The sequence below is a fragment of the Hipposideros armiger genome, unplaced genomic scaffold, assembly GCF_001890085.2.
Source record: "Hipposideros armiger isolate ML-2016 unplaced genomic scaffold, ASM189008v1 scaffold_277, whole genome shotgun sequence".
NCBI lineage: Eukaryota > Metazoa > Chordata > Mammalia > Chiroptera > Hipposideridae > Hipposideros > Hipposideros armiger.
Window position 1 is genome coordinate 2,066,453 of NW_017731627.1, and position 17,849 is coordinate 2,084,301.

The 17,849-nt window shown below is 39.6% G+C and overlaps 1 protein-coding gene across 3 annotated transcripts in view; it reads left to right on the forward strand.

Moving 5' to 3' along the window:
- R3HDM2 (R3H domain containing 2) overlaps positions 1-17,849 on the forward strand; it is a 144,600-nt gene continuing 126,751 nt past the window's right edge. For all 3 annotated transcript variants that reach the window (XM_019657593.1, XM_019657591.1, XM_019657595.1), the window contains exon 1: positions 1-31. The gene's annotated coding sequence lies outside the window, so the exon portion shown is untranslated. The remainder of the gene's footprint in view (positions 32-17,849) is intronic.

Below are 17,849 nucleotides of genomic sequence, written 5' to 3' on the forward strand. Positions count from 1 at the left end.
CGGGCGCCCTCCCCACTACGGCCCGCGTGAGGTGAGGCCACCTCCCGGCCGAGGGGGCGGGCGGCGCGGGCGGCCCGTGGGGAGGGGGCGTGGCGGACGGGCGGGCGGAGGCCCCCGGCCTGGGTTCCCCGCGCTGGAGCTGCCTGGGCCGGGGGCGGTGGGTCAGGGCCGGAGCCTCCCGAGAAGGACGGCCCCGACGCCAGAGACTCCCCGAGTGGGCGCGGGGTGGAGGGCGGGGGTGGTGCTACCTGTGGCCTGTGCGGTGGGACTTAAAAATTGTTGCGCCCTGGTAGGGCTTGGGGGTGAACTAACTCCATGTGTTTCCTGGGTCTCCGTTTTCCTTCGAGCATTGGAAAAATGGGAGGGGAAGGTGTTGGAGTGTTTCAAATCATGTCGGTGTCCGAGTTTATTAGGGGGACAGGGTTTTGAGTTGGAACATACAGGGAGATGTTTCTGGAGCTTAAAAGTTGGGCCTACTCTAAGCTCATAACTCACTCGAGCCTCTGAAAACTCTTCTCGATTTCGATTTCCTGTAGAGCCAAAAATTTTCAACATTTGTGACCGTTAGCCTAGTAATACCACAGAATATTTATTTACTTAAAGTGAATTGTCCTTGTATAACGATGAGACATTACCGAATAACACACAGCCCCAGAGGCTCATTACATCAAAGAAAGGTGTGGGAAATTTTTAAATTTAGATCCCAGTTGGATGAATGTACTTGTATATATTTTTTTCATATAGACTTAACTAAAATTGAGAAGCCTGAGTCCTGGCTGATGTTGGTAGGCAACATGGAGACTGGGGAAGAGGGAGGTGACAGGTTCCACTTAATGTCACAAATGCCTAGCATTTTATTGTATTTTTGGCTAGTCAAATTAGCACTTGAATTAGTTTTGTGGCTCTTCGTTTTTACTGATTTTGTTGTTGTTTGTTTTCTTCCTTCAATATTTCGTTTATTTTCCCTTTGTGGGCCTGGAGCATCAAGACAAAAATGGTTTAGTGGCAGAAAGTGGTAGATTAGGTTAATTCAGCTCACTTTTTAGTCGTATTTTTCTTCCCCTGTTGCATTTCTCCACAGGATTGAGAGAACTGAGAACCTTTCTTGAAGGTCTGATGAACTGTCAGTAAAAGTTAAATTTCAGAGTTGCAGTTCTAGGTGTCTTTATGACCAACATATGAGCTATACTGTAGCTCTCCACAATTTAAAACAAAATTTTAAAAATTTGAATGTATAAAAATAGGGTGCCTGATATATTTTGAATGGAAAAGGAGTCAGAAGAGGAGATGGCTTCCTTTCTCAGAATAAAAATCATAGATTTACAATTACCTTTAAAGCTCTAGATCTGTAGCACGCTTTTGCCCCCAATAGAAGCTCTGGTCTTCTGGCTGTTCCTTGAGTATACCAGGCACACTTCTGCCTCAGGATCTGTGCACTTAATCCCTGGATCGTCCTGGGTCACCATTTCCTTGTGAAACTGCGCAGCCTTATACCCTCACCACCTCAGGTTTTTCATCAAATGTTATTCTAACAGTGACATTTCCTTGGCTGTCTAAATTGCAAAGCCCCTCCCCACATACATTTACTTAACTTCCTATCCCACTTCTCTGCTTTATTTGTCTCCTTACCCCTTATCAACCTCTACTATATATTTAGTCTCCCTCGTTAGAAAATAAGCTTCATGAGGGCAGATAGTCCTGTTTTGTTAATTGCTGTATCCTCAGCACTGAGCATAGCACTTGACCTGCATTTGGTGCTCAACAAATTTATTGACTGAATAGGTAAAGAGGAGGAGTTTTATTTTTAAACTCTCTTGTAAATTTCTGATCATGATTGGCTGTCCTTGAAGGTGTGGAATAGATTTTCACTAGCATTTTGTAAGGTACTCATTGGAAGAAATTGAGATTTTTTTTTTTTCTGTTAGTTCTTGTCACATTTTTCTTTTGACAGGTTTTGAGCTTTCAGGTCATTGAATGAAAGCACTTTGAAAGCAGAGAGGATGGAGTGTAGGGGATCTTTGGCATTGGTGGTCTTAGAGGAAGATTCTCGTGTGGCTAGATTTTTACCTACTGTTTCAGGCGCTTCCCTTGAGGTTTGTTCACATCCCTGATGAGACAAATACCACCATCTTTACTTCTTTGGCCCCAGAGAGCTGAGCAAGCTGGTTCCACTTTGAATTTTTCAGTATATTGAAGATGTTAGTATTTATAGTCCAGGCTGTATAGGTTAGATTTTTTCCCCCCATTCATGTGGAGGCAGATGAGCTCAAAAACCATAAGAATAGCTTTCTCTAACAACGGTGGAGTGTTCAGTTCTGGTGAACATTTGATACTTTTTTTCACAAATCTATTTTGGGGGGCATTTTTAGCAACTAAATTCTAGATTAAGTCTGAGGATCAAAAGGAGCAGGCCCCCTGAGTTCTGTGGATTATACCTCATTTATTTTTTCATTTCTTGTTTCTTCATTGGTGCATTTGTTACCTTCATTGACCTTGTGGCCAGAGTGGCCTGGATGAATCAGATTTCTCTTTGGGTTTGGGGCAGTCCTGGCCACTGTTCTCCAGCTTAGGGTGAGGTAGTGCTTTTAACACTTTGTGGTAATGCTGGTGACAAAAGCCTAAGGTTTTTGCTTAAACCTCTGCCAGGACTTTGAAAGTTGCCAGGCCAATGAGAGAATGGTTTGGGGGTGGGAGGTAGAAGAATTGGGGCTCTTGTATCTATTGGACTGGATCTGGTTCAAATATTATTAGTGTAAAAAAGAGCCTCAGAAATATGTTAGTAGTTCTTATTTTGTGAATAATTTCTGACGTAATTTAGCCAGATTGATAAAAGCTTCTACCAAACTTCTATTGTCTCCTTTTATAACCTTTCACAAAGTTTCTAGGAAGTCTTTCTCAAGCCTCAGAAATAAACATCTCCATGCTATGTTCTCACCTCTTGCAGATAAATGCTGAATACTGACAATGGTTTAAGTGTAGGCAATGCTTTCTGAATGGTTTCTGAAAGTGCTTATTCCTGTGCCAGATCGCTTCATGAACTCAGGGAAAGCTTTCAGAAAAAAGCAGATTTTGGGGAAGGGATAAATGTTGCATTTTGGTTACATGGTCCCAGGAAGTGCAGAGGAGAGAATTTTGTAAAACTGTGTGTGTGTGTGTGTGTGTGTGTGTGTGTTTAAGGTATTTCTATGCCTCCTTGTAAGATTGGATAAGGGACTCTGAGTGTACCTCTGTGGAATGTGCTGCCAACTTACAATAGGACAAATAACTGGACTCATGACTTGAATATGTGTGCATGAATACAGTTGGTGGGTCTAATTTTAGAGACCTTCTTCATACACAGTGGCCTCAGTATTTTCCTCCAGCTGTATCCTTCTCACCCTGTGTAGAAAACATTCCACTTAATAGTGTTTTAGTGGTTAACTCTTGTTCTTACCATGGTTACCAATTTAGCAGTATAGCACCTGTTCCATTTCTCCAATGAAGTCACTGTCCATTCCTTCTTAAGTTTGAGTTTATTTCTGAAAACAGATATAGAAAGATTTCATAACCTTAATTTGTTTTTACTCCTCTCTGAGTTCCCTTAGATTTCCTTAACATATATCTGTTTTCTCCAACACTTTAAAAAAATTGATGTTGAAAGCCCTTAATTATGATAATCTGCAGTGATTTCATCATTTTTACTTGGAATGTCTGAAAGGAAAGATCCTGGGATGCTTCTTAAATCCAGGTGTTCTCTTTGCTTTTCTGCAGGATCTTTTGTGAATTGTTCAGTCCGGTGTTTGAGCCCATACTGGGAAAGCTGTTTCAGCTTTCTAGCTTTGACAATGTCTCCCAGAGTGCTTTAAAAAGAAAGAACTGATCAAATTGGAAATCTTCAGCCTAGAAATGAGCGAGGGTAAGGAGAAAATGTGCAAAAGCTTTAGTCAGTCATGTCTCTCAATAGTCAAAACACTTTTTGTATTTTTAAAGTATTCATTTTATTCTATTTCTCTTTAGTTTGTTAATCACAAAAGCATCAAAATCTTTTCATTTCCTTTAATTGCTTACTTATTTATCACATTGTAACTTTTCTAAATTGTCAAAGACTTCGATTTTTCCTGGTAAGTACTTTTCAGGCCTTTGTGGGTATTTTCTTGGGGGGAAAAAATGAAGCTAGTTGTTAAATGCTCTCGTTAGGTCTCTTCCTTAACTTAGACCGATGTTCTGATTATTTCATTTCTCTATAGGCATTAATAGTATATTTTATAGCTTTTTTTTTAACACTGAAGACCTCAGAATCTTGCAAACAAGTAAAAATTATAATTTTGCACCCATGTAATTAATTATTCTGAGGTCCCAAAAGATCTCAACTTAAGTCTTTATCCTATAGAGCTAGAAGTGTAAAGAGAATCAGCAGGGTTTAAGAGAACTCAGTTTATTTCTAGTTGCTTTTTGTTGATTATTAGCCTGTAGTGGGAAAAGAAAAAGAAAAACTGGTCTGCAGGCTAGTCAAGTTCTGTCTTGATCTTTTGGAGGTATTTTTGCTCCCACTATTAGTCTTCTATACAGTTCTTGTCTAATGTAGAGAATAGACAGTTTTAATTTCATTAACTAGTTTCCTCTGCCACTTGTTCCATTATCTTTCTTGTGTGGATGCTTTTGGTATATTTCATAGTGATAACATTTGTGCTGCAGTGTTTATTAATAATGATCAAAACTATATTTTATAATTGCAGAGTACTTTTCTCTTTCCTAAAAGCTTGTTGAACCTTGAAGTGATGTCAACATTTATATTAAAATACTAGATTTTCCAAATATGCAGTTCATATTTTTTGTGGGGACAGTGTTTGTGTTGCATATGTCAGTTGCAAGAATTTATGCATGATTTTGGCATGTGAGCAGCAATGGGCACCAGGTAGTTCTTTATGCCTTGGAGAAGGGTGGTTCAGACTTGTGAAACTTTCTTTCTGTAAGCTTCATAACAGAATTAGGAGGGAAGTAATCAAGGCAGTGACAATCCAGACTTAATAATGGATATATTTGAAATACATTTTCTCCCTATACTCATATATTGTTCTTTCTCCTTAACTTTGCTTTGTGAGTCTGTGAGAAAAGAGAAGAAAACTTAGGATGGTAACCAGCTGCTAACTTCCAGGAAAAAGTGTGGTATGGGTGGGTAGCAGGTGAATGTATACCTAAGTGATTAAGTGGTCACTTAGAGTTTCTAATGCTATTGGTGGCAGCAGCTGCCAGCAGCCATGAAAATCAATTGAAAGGAGCGCTGAGCAACAGGGTCGCCGGTTCGATTCCCGGCCTGAGCTGAGCTGCCACTGAGCTGCCAACAGGTGGCAGGATGGCTCAACTAAAAAAAAAATCAATTGAAAGAACATGGTGGTCCTTGTTAGGCCTAATGGACCCATTTTCATCCTTATTTGGTTTCTCTGCAGCATTTGTCACTGTTGATCCTTTTTCTTGAAATGTTTCAGTGACACAACGTCTTTTCCACTTGCATTCCTGGCTCTTTTTCTCCTGTTCATCCCTTAAATGTGTATTTTCCTTGAGGTTTCTGTTGTATTCTCTTTTTACCTCTGATTCTTAAACCTTAACAGCATCAACATCTCTTGGAGAATTTGTTAAGAATGTGGCTTATGAAACCCTTCATGATCTGGCGCCTGCTAGAGTCTCTGACCTACTTTGTACCACACTTTCCTAACCTTACTATGCCCTGGCCATAGTGGCTTTTTTCTGCCCTAGGGCCTTTGCGCTTATAGTCCATTCTGCCTGAAACGCCGTTCTCCCAGATCTTCACCTGACTTACCTCTTCTCATTATTCAAGTCACAGCTCAGACGATTCCTCCATAGACCTTCCCTGACCATCTTATCCAAATTACTGTAGTTAACCTCCCCTTTGTATTTCATCACATTCCTCTTAACATCTCCATAGCACTTACCACTATCTTTAGTTATCTTGTTTGTTTTCTTATCTGTAGTCTGGCTCACACCTAGAACTTAAACCCTATGAGAACAGGGACCTTATTTATTTTATAACTGCTATATTCTTAGTGCCTAGAATAGTCACTCAGCACACATTTACTGAATGAATGAATCAAATGTAGGATTCTGGGTCTTAAACTCCCAGAGATTTTGATTTAGTGGGCTTGGGATGGAGCCCAGGAATTTGTATGTTAACAAACATTCAGGGTGTTTCTGATATCTCTGGTGAGTTGTCTTGGATGATTTGAAAAACATTGCTCTACACAGTCTGTCTGTTAGTCTCAGCCACCCTGATGGCTTCACTTAGCATCTATTACTATAAGCTGACAATTTTTCAGTCTCTGTCTCCAGTTCTCATCTTTTGCCTTAGCTCTAGGTTTGTTGATTCAGTGGTCTCTTAAACATCTCCATTTGACTGTCATACAGCACCTCAAATTCAACATGACCAAAGCAAAAATATTTCTTCCATGGAAACGTGTTCTTTCTGAGTTCTTTTTTCTGCTAATGATTCCATCTAGTTGCATAAGCCAGAAACTTGGATGTGATACTTGAGTCCTTACTTTTTAACATCAATAATCCTAAAGTTATGTAGACTCTTATCTGCTCAATCTCTCTTGAATCTTTCTGTTTTTCTCCATCAGCATTTCTACTTTTTTAGTTCTGGAAACTAGCACCTCTCATCTGGAGAAAAAATGTTGCTTTACCTCCCCTGCCTTATATTTTGCAGTTTCCCCTTTGCTTTCAGGTTTAGGCTTCAGCTACAGATTAATTACTTGTTTTTTCACTCTTCCAATTTCAACTTGAATTTAGGATACACCATTGTTTCCTTAGACGCCTGTCCACCCCAAAACAACAAAAACAAGAATGCTCACTGGTTTAAGTATCATATTCTGGAACCTTTTCAGGGTATCCCAAACCTCTCATTTCGTCTGCCTCTTTTGAACCAGTTTCCACAAAGGTGGGTTCCTCTTTGTCTTTACCTTACTATATTTCCCTCTGTACATTTCATTCTGATTTTCTGCTCACACTGAAGTTAAATTTGCTAGGATTTTTATCTCTTCCTGTGCCAGAAGAACTCTCTAAAGCATGTGATTTTCATCTTATTCCCTACTAGCTGGAAGGAAAAGAGTAAGAAAGAAAGAAACTAGATGACATGAGGCTATCTATGTTCTAGAGGTATACAGAGAGTGCCAAAAAAATTATACACATTTTTTTTTTAATAAAGATTTTATTGGGGAGTTGGGGGAGGGAACAGACAAGTTGCTGTCCTTTTGTTCTTCAGTCTAGTTGTGGAGGACGTTGCTTCACTGGCCCATGTTGGTGTTGTGACCATTGCACTCTTCCCGGCTGAGGCATATTAGTCACCGGACATTGAATGGCCACTCACGGCAGCTCGAGCTGTCTGCCGGCTGCTCATGCTGGCTGCCGGCCACTCACGGTAGCTCACGACAGCCCACTGCAACTTATGCCGTCGCCCACGACTCACGGCAGCCCAGCTCCAGGTCGAGCTGTTGCTCACCATCTTAGCTGCAGAGGGCGCAGCTTACTGGCACATGTGGAATCCGAACCAGCAGCCCTGCTGCTCAGAGCTCGCACTCCCAAGCCAACTCTTAACCAAGGAGCCACTTGGCTGGCCCTCTATACACATTTTAAGAAAGGAAAACTGGGGCCGGCCGAGTGGCGCGATGGTTAAGAACTCGCTTGGGATGCCAGAGGGCCCCGGTTCGGATCCCACATATGAGGGCCAGTGAACACTGCCCTCTACAGCTAAGATGCTGAACAACAGCTCAACCTGGAGCTGGGCTGCCGTGAGTCGCCGGCGGCGGCGTAGGCTGCAGCCCCTGTGGCAGTGGGTTGCCATGGGCTACCATGTGTAGCCAGCAGCCAGCGTGAGCGGCCAGCAGCCGCAGTGAGCGGCCATCCAGAAGCCGGCGACTGATCTGCCTCGCCCGGGAAGAGCGCAATGACGGTGCCAACTTGGGCCAGTGAAGCAACGTCCTCCACAACTAGACTGAAGAACAAAACGACAGCAACTTGTCTGTTCCCCTTCGCCAATCCCCCAGCACTGTTCCCATTCCCCCAATTCCCCAATAAAAATCTTTAAAAAAAAAAAAAAAAGAAAGGAAAACTGTATTAAAATTGTAATACTCAATATATACTGATAACAAAAGATGAATACAAGTCACGTTTGACTTCTGCAATTATAAGAGGTGCTCAAAGTGGTTACCATCAGGGTCCAGACACCTGATTACGGTGAACTACTGCTTGAGCAATGTTGACCAAAGTGTCCACTTCTATACATTTTTTTGGCACCCCGATATGTTCTAGATTGTGATTTTTGCCAATTGTTTTTCCCCCTCCTAGCTAACACCATACCCAAGAGAGATCATTGTTCAAGTCTTGATTTGGGCCAGAGCTATACTAAGGCCAATAACTGAACTTCTGAACTAAGTTTTTGCCTTTGCTGCCTGTACCATCAAAGTTTTACCTTTGCCATTATTGAGGTATCTTCAGCCTTACATTATTTCTCTTTCCGATTCTCATTTTCGCTTCAGGGTTATTTGGTTTAAAATTTATTTTTTGTGTGTTTTATTCTCCATCCTGGCAGTAGTTTTGACTGTGAAGAAAGGGAAAGACCAAGAGGGTTTGCACTTGAAGTATTTTCCCTATATGGTAGTGCAGAAATTTCTTCTTTCTTTTGAACTGAATGACTATGATTGCTGAAAAATTAAGTTATTTGACTAGTAAGGAGGACTATTGAAAGAATACAAACCTATTTGGTTTCTGTGTAGGCTTTGTGAAGAAGTAAAATCAGAGCCAATGCTTAAAACTTTGAATTTTTAACCCTGCTTGAAATTCTCTGAGGCTTTGCTTGGTTAGCCATCATTAACTCCACTGAATCATTGTTTTTAATATGTAAAATGGAGTTGATGGTCTGTTTCCTTTTAGTATATAAGACAACTAACTGCCTTTTGGAGATACCTCTTAAGTTTAAGTACAGTATTACTTCTTGATACATCTTTTGATTTAAAATGTAAAGACTTGAGATTGAACTTAATGGAGTCTTAGGCTAGCTTCAATATCCTACTTCACTTAGGGTTAGCAGATAATATAGAAGAGGGACAAAGAGTTATCTGCAGATACTAAATGAGCATACATTCCATGTAGCTGGGATGTATTTACACCTGTTTGGTGGCCAGTCAGCAAGCATAGCCTACCTCACAGAAGACAGTCTATATTAAACACGATCAAATTACTAGTCTCTAAATAATGTTCTCTAGTGCTCGTAAATAACAGAACAGCATTGAAGTTAATATTGGCAGAGAGAAAGTGGTGCTTGATTTCTTTGTGCTCTATTTTCTTCTTTGGAATTAGCATTGCTTTCATAACTTTTTCTGTCTCTTGGTTTCTTATAGGTTGGGAAATGGCAATTGTCTTTTCAATTTAGTGGACTGGCTGGATTTAGCCATAGGATCTAGTCAGATCTGTAATGTTTTCTAGGCTTTGAGAGTCTCTTCTGTTTTCTCTGTTCTATGCTGTTATTTATTGTTGACTTGTGTTTTGCTCAGTGCCCACAGTAGGGGATACAAATTGAGCCTTACCTATGTACACATACAATCTGTCACATGAGGCCCCCTAGGAAGATTATAGATTTTCAATTAAGAATAACAGGCATTCACTTGCCACTGTTTCATTTTACCAGTCTAGCTTTTCTCACCTAACACAGACGTAATCCTGTTATCTAATTGCTTTGGTACATTACGAGCCTGTCTTATACTATTAGCTTAGAAATCAGAGAAACTATCAGTTTATTTTTAGCCTGTGTTAGAAAAAACATTATCTATATGTTTTCTTCCCAGGATAGCTCTCTGTTAGAAGGTCTTCTCTTAGTTTCTGGTCCTTCTGTATTTTTATAATAGATCTTCAAATCAGGTTTGTAGAACTGCTTCCAAAATAATACCTAACATCATGAAAATTTATGAAAAGGACAACTCATTCCTTTCCTTGAACATTTAATAGATGCTCATTATTTGTTAGATATTGTTAAATGCTAAAGATACCAAGATAAATGGGACATTGTCTCTGTCCTCAAGGAGCTCGTGTTTTATTATAGATTACAAAAGACTAAATAAATTACAAGGTCATAAGTGTTACAAGGTGGTGATAGAAAGTAATATGAGAGCAAGATGGAGGGAAAGTTAACTCTAAATGATAGAACCAGAGTCAGCTTTTCAGAGGAGGTAAAGTTTGAATTGAATCTCAAGAGATTAATTCAACCAGCATATGAATAGCTATAGTATAGGTACTGGGGGTGTAAAAGAAAAAGACATAATTCTTACTTTCAGAGAGCTTAGAATAATCAATCTGATACTGCAGCCTGATGAATACTGAGCTAGAGGAATGAACAAAGTTATGCCTTAGAAGCACAGTGGCGATCTGGAAAGATTGTCAGGGAGTGATGCTCCAGCTGAATCTTGAAGGGCTGACAGGAGTTAGGAAACTGGAAAATGTACCAATATGTGGAGATTAAATAACATACTACTGAACAATCAGTGAGTCAAAGAAGAAATCAAAAGAAAACTAAATTCGAGACAAATGAAAATGGAAATATAATACATAAAATACGAAACGTATTGGATGCAGCAAAAGCAGTTCAAAAAGGGAAGTTCATAGTGATAAGCCTACATTAAGAAACAAGAAAGATCTTTACTTAACTTTATACCTCAAGGAACTAGAAAAAGACGAACAGACTAAGCCCAAAGTTAGTAGAAGGATGAAAATAACAAATATCAGCAGAAATAAATGGAGACTAAAAGACAATAGAAAAAAATCAAGGAAACTAAGCTGTTGTTTTGTTTTTTTAAGCTAAAATAGATAAACCTTTAGTTAGACTCACCAAGAACAAAAGAGAGAGGACTCAAAATCAGAAATGAAGGAGACATCACAACTGGTACCACAGGAAAACAAAGGATCATAAGACACTGTTATGAACAATTATACACCAACAAATAGGACAACCTAGAAGAAATGGATAAATTCCTGGAAATATATAACCTACCAAGACTGAATCATGAAGAAATAGAAAATTTGAACAGACCCATCATTAGTAAAGAGATTGAATCAATAATTAAAAACTCCCAGCATATAAAAGTTCAGGATCCAATGGCTTCACTGGTAAATTCTACCAAACATTTAAAGAAGAATTAATACCCCTTTTTTCTCAAACTCTTCCAAAAAATAGAAGAGGAGGGAGCACTTCCAAACTCATTTTATGAGTCCAGCATAACCCTGATACTAAAATCAACAAGGATACTTCAAGAAAATTACAGGCCTATATCCCTAATGAACATAGATGCAGAAACCCTTGACAAAATATTAGCAAACCAAATTCAATAATACGTTAAAAGGATCACACACCATAATCCAGTGGAATTTATTTCAGGGATGCAAGGATGTTTCAACATTTGCAAATCAGTTAATGTGATACACCACATTGACGAAGGATAAAAATCACGATCATCTCAATAGATGCAGAAAAAGTATTTGACAAAATTCAATATTCACTTATGATAAAAACTAAACAAAGTGGGTATAGAGGGAATGCACCTAAACATAATAAAGGCCATATATTATAAGCCCACAGCTAACATACTCAATGGTGAAACACTGAAAGTGTTTCCTCGTCACTTATTCAATGTAGTATTGGAAGTCCTAGTGGAGCAATTAGGCAAGGAAAAAGAAGTTATTAAAATTAGAAAGGAAGAAACTGTCACTATCTGCAGGTGACATGATATACATAGAAGACTCTAAACACTCCACCAAAAACTGTTAGAACTAATTAATAAATTCAGTAAAGTTGCAGGATACAAATTAATATACAAAAGTGAGTTGTGTTTCAGTACACTAATGAACTATCCAGAAAGAGAAATTAAGAAAACCATCCCATTTACAATTTCATCAAAAAGTAAAATACCTAGAAATTAACCAAGGAGGTAAAAGTCCTATCCACTGAAAACTAAGACATTGATGAAAGAATTTGAAGGCACATAAGTGGAAAGATATTCCATAATCATGGGTTGGAAGAATTAATATTGTTAAAATGTCTACAGTACTCAAAGCAATCTATAGGTTCAGTGCACTCCCTATCAAAATTCCAGTGGCATTTTTCACAGAGGTAGAACAAACAATCCTAAAATTTGTGTGGAACTACAAGAGACCTTGAATATCCAAAACAATCTTGAGAAAGAACAAAACAAGACATCATATTTTCTGATTCCAAACAACATTGCAAGGCTATAGTAATCAAAACAGTGTGGTATTAGCATTAAAACAGACACATATAATAGATTAATGGAACAGAATAGAGAGCCCAGAATAAACCCATGCATATACAGCTAATTAATTTACAACAAAGGAACCAAGAACATACAATGGGGAAAGGAAAGTCTCTTCAATATATGGTCTCGGGAAAACTGGACAGCCACATGCCAGAGTGAAACTGGAGCACTGTCTTACACTGTACACAAAAATTAAAATGGATTAAAGACTTGAACTTAAGACCTGAACCATAAAACTACTAGAAGAGGGCCGGCTGAGTGGCTCAATTGGTTAAGAGCTCGCCCAAGAGTGAGCTCAGCAACAGCAATACGATGCCCAGCCCGAGCTGAGCTGCTGCTGAGCTGCCAACAGGTGGCAGGATGGCTCAGCTTAAAAAAAAAAAAAGAAAAAAAACTCCTAGAAGAAAACATGCAGTAAGCTCCTTGACATTGTCTTGGTGATGATTTTTTTGGACTTGACACCAAAAGCAAAGGTAACAAAAGCAAAAATAAACAAGTGGGATTACATCAAATTAAAAAGCTGCACAACAGGGCCAGCTGAGTGGCTCAGTTGGTTAAGAGTGCAAGCTCTGAGCAAGAGGGTCACTGGTTCGATTCCCAAATGGGTCAGTGAGCTGCGCCCGAGCTGAGCTGCCAACAGGTGGCAGGATTGCTCAGCTGGTGAGAGCACGTGTTCCTAACAACAAGGTTTCTGGTTCAACTCCCGCATGGGATGGTGGGCTACGGCCACCTGAAACTAAGATTGAACACGACACCTTGAGCTGAGCAGCCGGCGAGCTGCCAATGGGCAGCTGGATGGCGACTGGACTTGGAGCTGAGCTAGCTGCGCCCTCCACAACTAAGATTGAAGGACAACAACTTGGCTGTCCCCTTCCCCAATTCCCCAATAATAAAAAAAATAATAATAATAAAAAGCTGCACAGCAAGGGAAACAAACCATCAACAAAATGAAAAGACAACCTACTGAATGGGAGAAAATGTTTTCAAAGTATATATCTGATAAAGGATTAATATCCAAAATATATAAAGAATTCATACAACTCAATAGAAAAAAAATCTGATTAAAAAATGAGCACAGGAACTGAATAGACATTTTTTCCAAAGAAGTTATACAACTGGCCAACAGATACATGAAAAGGTGCTCAACACCACTAATCATCAGGGAAATGAAACCAAAACCATAATGAGATATTACCTCATACCTGTTAGAATGGCTGTCATCAAAAAGACGAAATAAGTGTTGGCAAGGATTTGGAGAAAAGGGAGCCCTGGTGCATTGTTGGTGAGAATGTAAATTGGTACAGCCACTGTGGAAAACACTATGGAGGTTCCTCAAGAAATTAAAAATGGGGCCGACTGAATGGCGTGTTGGTTAAGAGCTGTTGGTTGGGACGCTAGCTCTGAGCAGCAGGGCCCCGGTTCGAATCCCACACGGGGCCACTGACACTGCCCTCTACAGCTAAGATGGTGAACAACAGCCCGACCTGGAACTGGGCTGCTGTGAGGCACCGGTGCCGGCATAGGCTGCAGCCCCTGCTGCAGTGGGCTGCCATAAGCTACTGTGTGTGGCTGGCAGCCAGCATGAGCAGCTGGCAGCTGGTGTTGAGCTGCCAAGAGCCGCCGTCCAGAAGCCGGCGACCAGGAAGAGCGCAATGATAATACCAACATGGGCCAGTGAAGTGATGTCCTCCACAACTAGACTGAAGAACAAAAGGACAGCAACTTGTCTGTTCCCCTCCCCCAATTCCCCAATAAAATCTTTAAAAAAAAAAAATAGAACTCCCATATGACCCAGCAGTCCCACTTCTGGGTATCTCTCTGAAGGAAATGAAATCACTGTCTTGAAGAGATACCTGCTTCCTCATGTTCATTGCAGCATTATTCACAGTAGCCAAGACAAGAAAACAACCTAAGTGTTCAGCAACAAATGAATGGATAAAGAAAATGTTACATACATGCACGCGCACACAATGAAATATTATGCAGCCATGAAAAGAAGGAAATCCTGTCATTTGTGACAACATGAATAGAGAATGGACCTTGAGGGCATTATGCTAAGGAAAATAAGTCAGAGAAAGACAAACATAAGTATGATCACACTTATGTGGAATCTATAAAAAAGAAAAACCAAGCTCAGATGAATAGTATAGATTGGTAGTTGCCAGAGGTGGGGGTGGGGGGTGGGTGAAATGGGTAAAGGTGGACAAAAGGTACAAACTTCCAGTTATGAAACAACTAAGCTTTGGCGATGTAATATACAGCATGCTGACTATAGTTAATAATACTATATTTTATATTGTTACTAATCTTAAAAGTCCCCATCACAAGAAAAACATTTGTAATTTGATGGATGTTAATTAGACTTACTGTGATTATTTTATAATACATATATTGAATCATGTACAGTTGTAACATATTTATCATTAAAAATGGGGGCAGATTTGGCTGTTAGAGGAGTGTTGGCAGAGAGTTCACTTTTGGAAATGTGTAGCAGCTAGTTGGCTAAATGAATCTGCATTTCTAGAGAGAGGCAGGGGTATTTAGGTTTTAGAGTACGCTGCACATGTAGGGGGTTCAGTCCATGATAAAGGTATGAGATCACCTTGGGCAAACTAGCCTAGTGATGAGAGAGCTGAGATGAGATCCCAGAAAATACCAGAATTTAAGAGGTACTTATAGCTTGATGGCATTGCATTTTAATGCAAAGATTGACATTTTTGGGAACAAGGCAGCCTGTGCCTGTTCCTGACACATAACCCACTAGTATTTTGAGGAAGGAGCAGATGTAAGCTGTGAGAAGCTGCTGCTTCAACCATTTGACAGGTACTTCAGAGTAAGTTAGCTCTGTAATTTGTGCTAATGGTGGATTTATTTTAATTGGTCCTTACATGGAATGCATTTTTTTTTTCCTGTGTGGCTTAAACAACAGATGTTTATTTTTTCTCAGTCTTGGAAGCTGGAAGTTCAACATCAGGGTGCCCATCATGGTTGTGTTCTGGGGAGGACTGTGTTCCTGGCTTGCAGAAGGCTGGCCACCTTCTTACCGTGCACTCACAGAGCGGAGCGAGCACTCTCTGGCATCTCCTCCTCTTATAAGGACACCAGCCCCATGGATTAGAACCCCATTCTTATGACCTCATTTAACCTTAATTCTGTAAAGGCCCTATCTCCAAATAGTCATGTTGGGGACTGGGCTTCAGCATATGAATTTGGGGGGAGGGGACAAACATGAAGTACATAAACACCACCTGAAGCCCCTATGAACCTCACCATCCCTAAAAGAGGGACAACCAGGTGTATGCAACATGAAGCTATAAGCTCTGAAGTAGTCTTGTCAAAATAGCTGAATTTAAATTTAATCAAGCCTTTAGATTTAATATTCTGATTCTTGGAAGTCAGAAGATATAGCAGGCATTGACCAAAAAGGACCAGGTAGGAAAGATTTTCCAGTTTGCAGACTGTCACAATTACTCAACTTTGCCCTTGTATGGCAAAAGCAGCCATGGACATTATGTAAATGAATGGGTACAGCTGTACTACAATAAAACTTTATGGACACTGATACCTGAGTCACATAATTGTCATGGGTCATAAAATATTACTCTTGAGTTTTTCCCAAATATTTACCAGTGTTACAACCATTCTTAGTTTGCAGGCTGTACAAAAGCAGTTGGTGGTTGTAAATCATATCTGATAAAGTAATTATATCTAGAATATATAAAAAACTTACAACTCAATGATAAATGACAAATAACCCAATTCAAAAATGGACAAAGGATTGCAATAGACATGTTTCCAAAGAAGATACACAAATGGCCTAGACGAGAAAATGCTCTACATCGATTAGTTACTGAGAAAATGCAGTCAAAACCACAATGAGATAACAGATCATATCCACTAGGGTGACTATAGTAAAAAAAGTCAGATAATAACAAGTGTGGAGAAACTGGAACCCTCATATACTGAGTGGGAATGTAAAATGGAGTAGCTATTTTGGAAAAGTCTCGCAGTTCTTTAGACGGTTAAACAGTCACCATTTGATTTAGCAATTCTGTTTCCAGTGGAAATAAAAACATGTCCACACAAAACCTTGTACACAGATGTTCATAGCAAGCAATGTTCACAATAGCCAAAAAGTGGAAGCAATCCAGGTGTCTTCATTGATAAATGGATAAAATATTGTATATCATACAAAGGAATATTAATCAGCCATAAAGCGTGAAGTACTGATATATGCTACAGAATGGATGAACTTTGAAACATTATGCTGTGTGAAAGAAGCCAGACAGAAAAATGATTCAGATGGAATGCATTTTAAGTCTTTTGTTTGAATTTGGATATGCTTGGTAAAGTTCTAATAAAGTTATTGTAGCCTATAAGCTAGTTGGCATGACACAGGCTAAAAATTTGTTCAGTTTCTCCATACTTAAAAGGTAGTTAAGTAAACAAAGAATGTGTTATCATGAGAGCATAATAATAACTTATTTAATCCTCAATAATAGTTCCCATGGTGTAGTACTGTATAATCCCTATTTTACAGTTGAAGTTTAGGGAGTGACAGTCTGTCCAGCTGCTGTAACAAAATACCACAGGCTGGTGCTGGCTTATCAACAACAGAAATTTGTTTCTTACAATTTTAGAGTCTGGGAAATCCAAGCTCAAGGCACCAGCATGGTGACATTCTGGGGAGGGCCCTCTTCCTTGTTCATAGCCGGTGTCTTACTGTGTCCTCATATGGTGGAAGGGGATAGGGATCTCTCTGGAGCTGTTTTTTGTAAGCCCATTCATGAAGACTGCCCTCATGACCTAATCACCTCCTACTAAAGGCCCCACCTCCTATACCATCATCTTTGGGAGTTAGGAATCAACATGAATTTGGGGAGGACACATTCAGACTATTGGGTTGTCGGAAAAGTCATGATGCATTTTTGCAACGAAAAACAGAAAAAATATGTCATGACTTCCGACAACCCAATATTATAGAGAGGTTAGGTTATTTGTCCATCATCATGCGGCCAGAACATAACCCAGTTTCATGTTGAAGTCTGTGCTTGTAACCAGCACTTGGAATTGCTTTACAGGACACTGCAAAATTTACACTGGATAGCCAAGAGTTTGGGTTAATGTTGCTTTTTTTTTTTTACTCTAACTTTTTTATTTGGTATAATTCCATACCTACAGAAAAGTTGAAAGAGTGATACAGTGAACACCAGTATGACTTTTACTTATATTTGTCAAATATTTTGCCACATTGGTGCTCTCACACTTTCTTTACCCCTTTCCCTCCCTCTCCCTTTCCTTACATCTTTCTCTCCCCCTCCCTTCCTTACACATATATACATTTTGTGTGTGTGTGTGTATTAGGAATTTTTATTTAGTGTATTAGGAAATTACAGACATCAGGAAACTTCACCTCAAAATTTCTTTTTTTTTTATTTGGGGATTGGGGAATCAGGGAAGGGGAACAGACAAGTTGCTGTCCTTTTGTTCTTCAGTCTAGTTGTGGAGGACGTCACTTCACTGGCCCATGTTGGTATT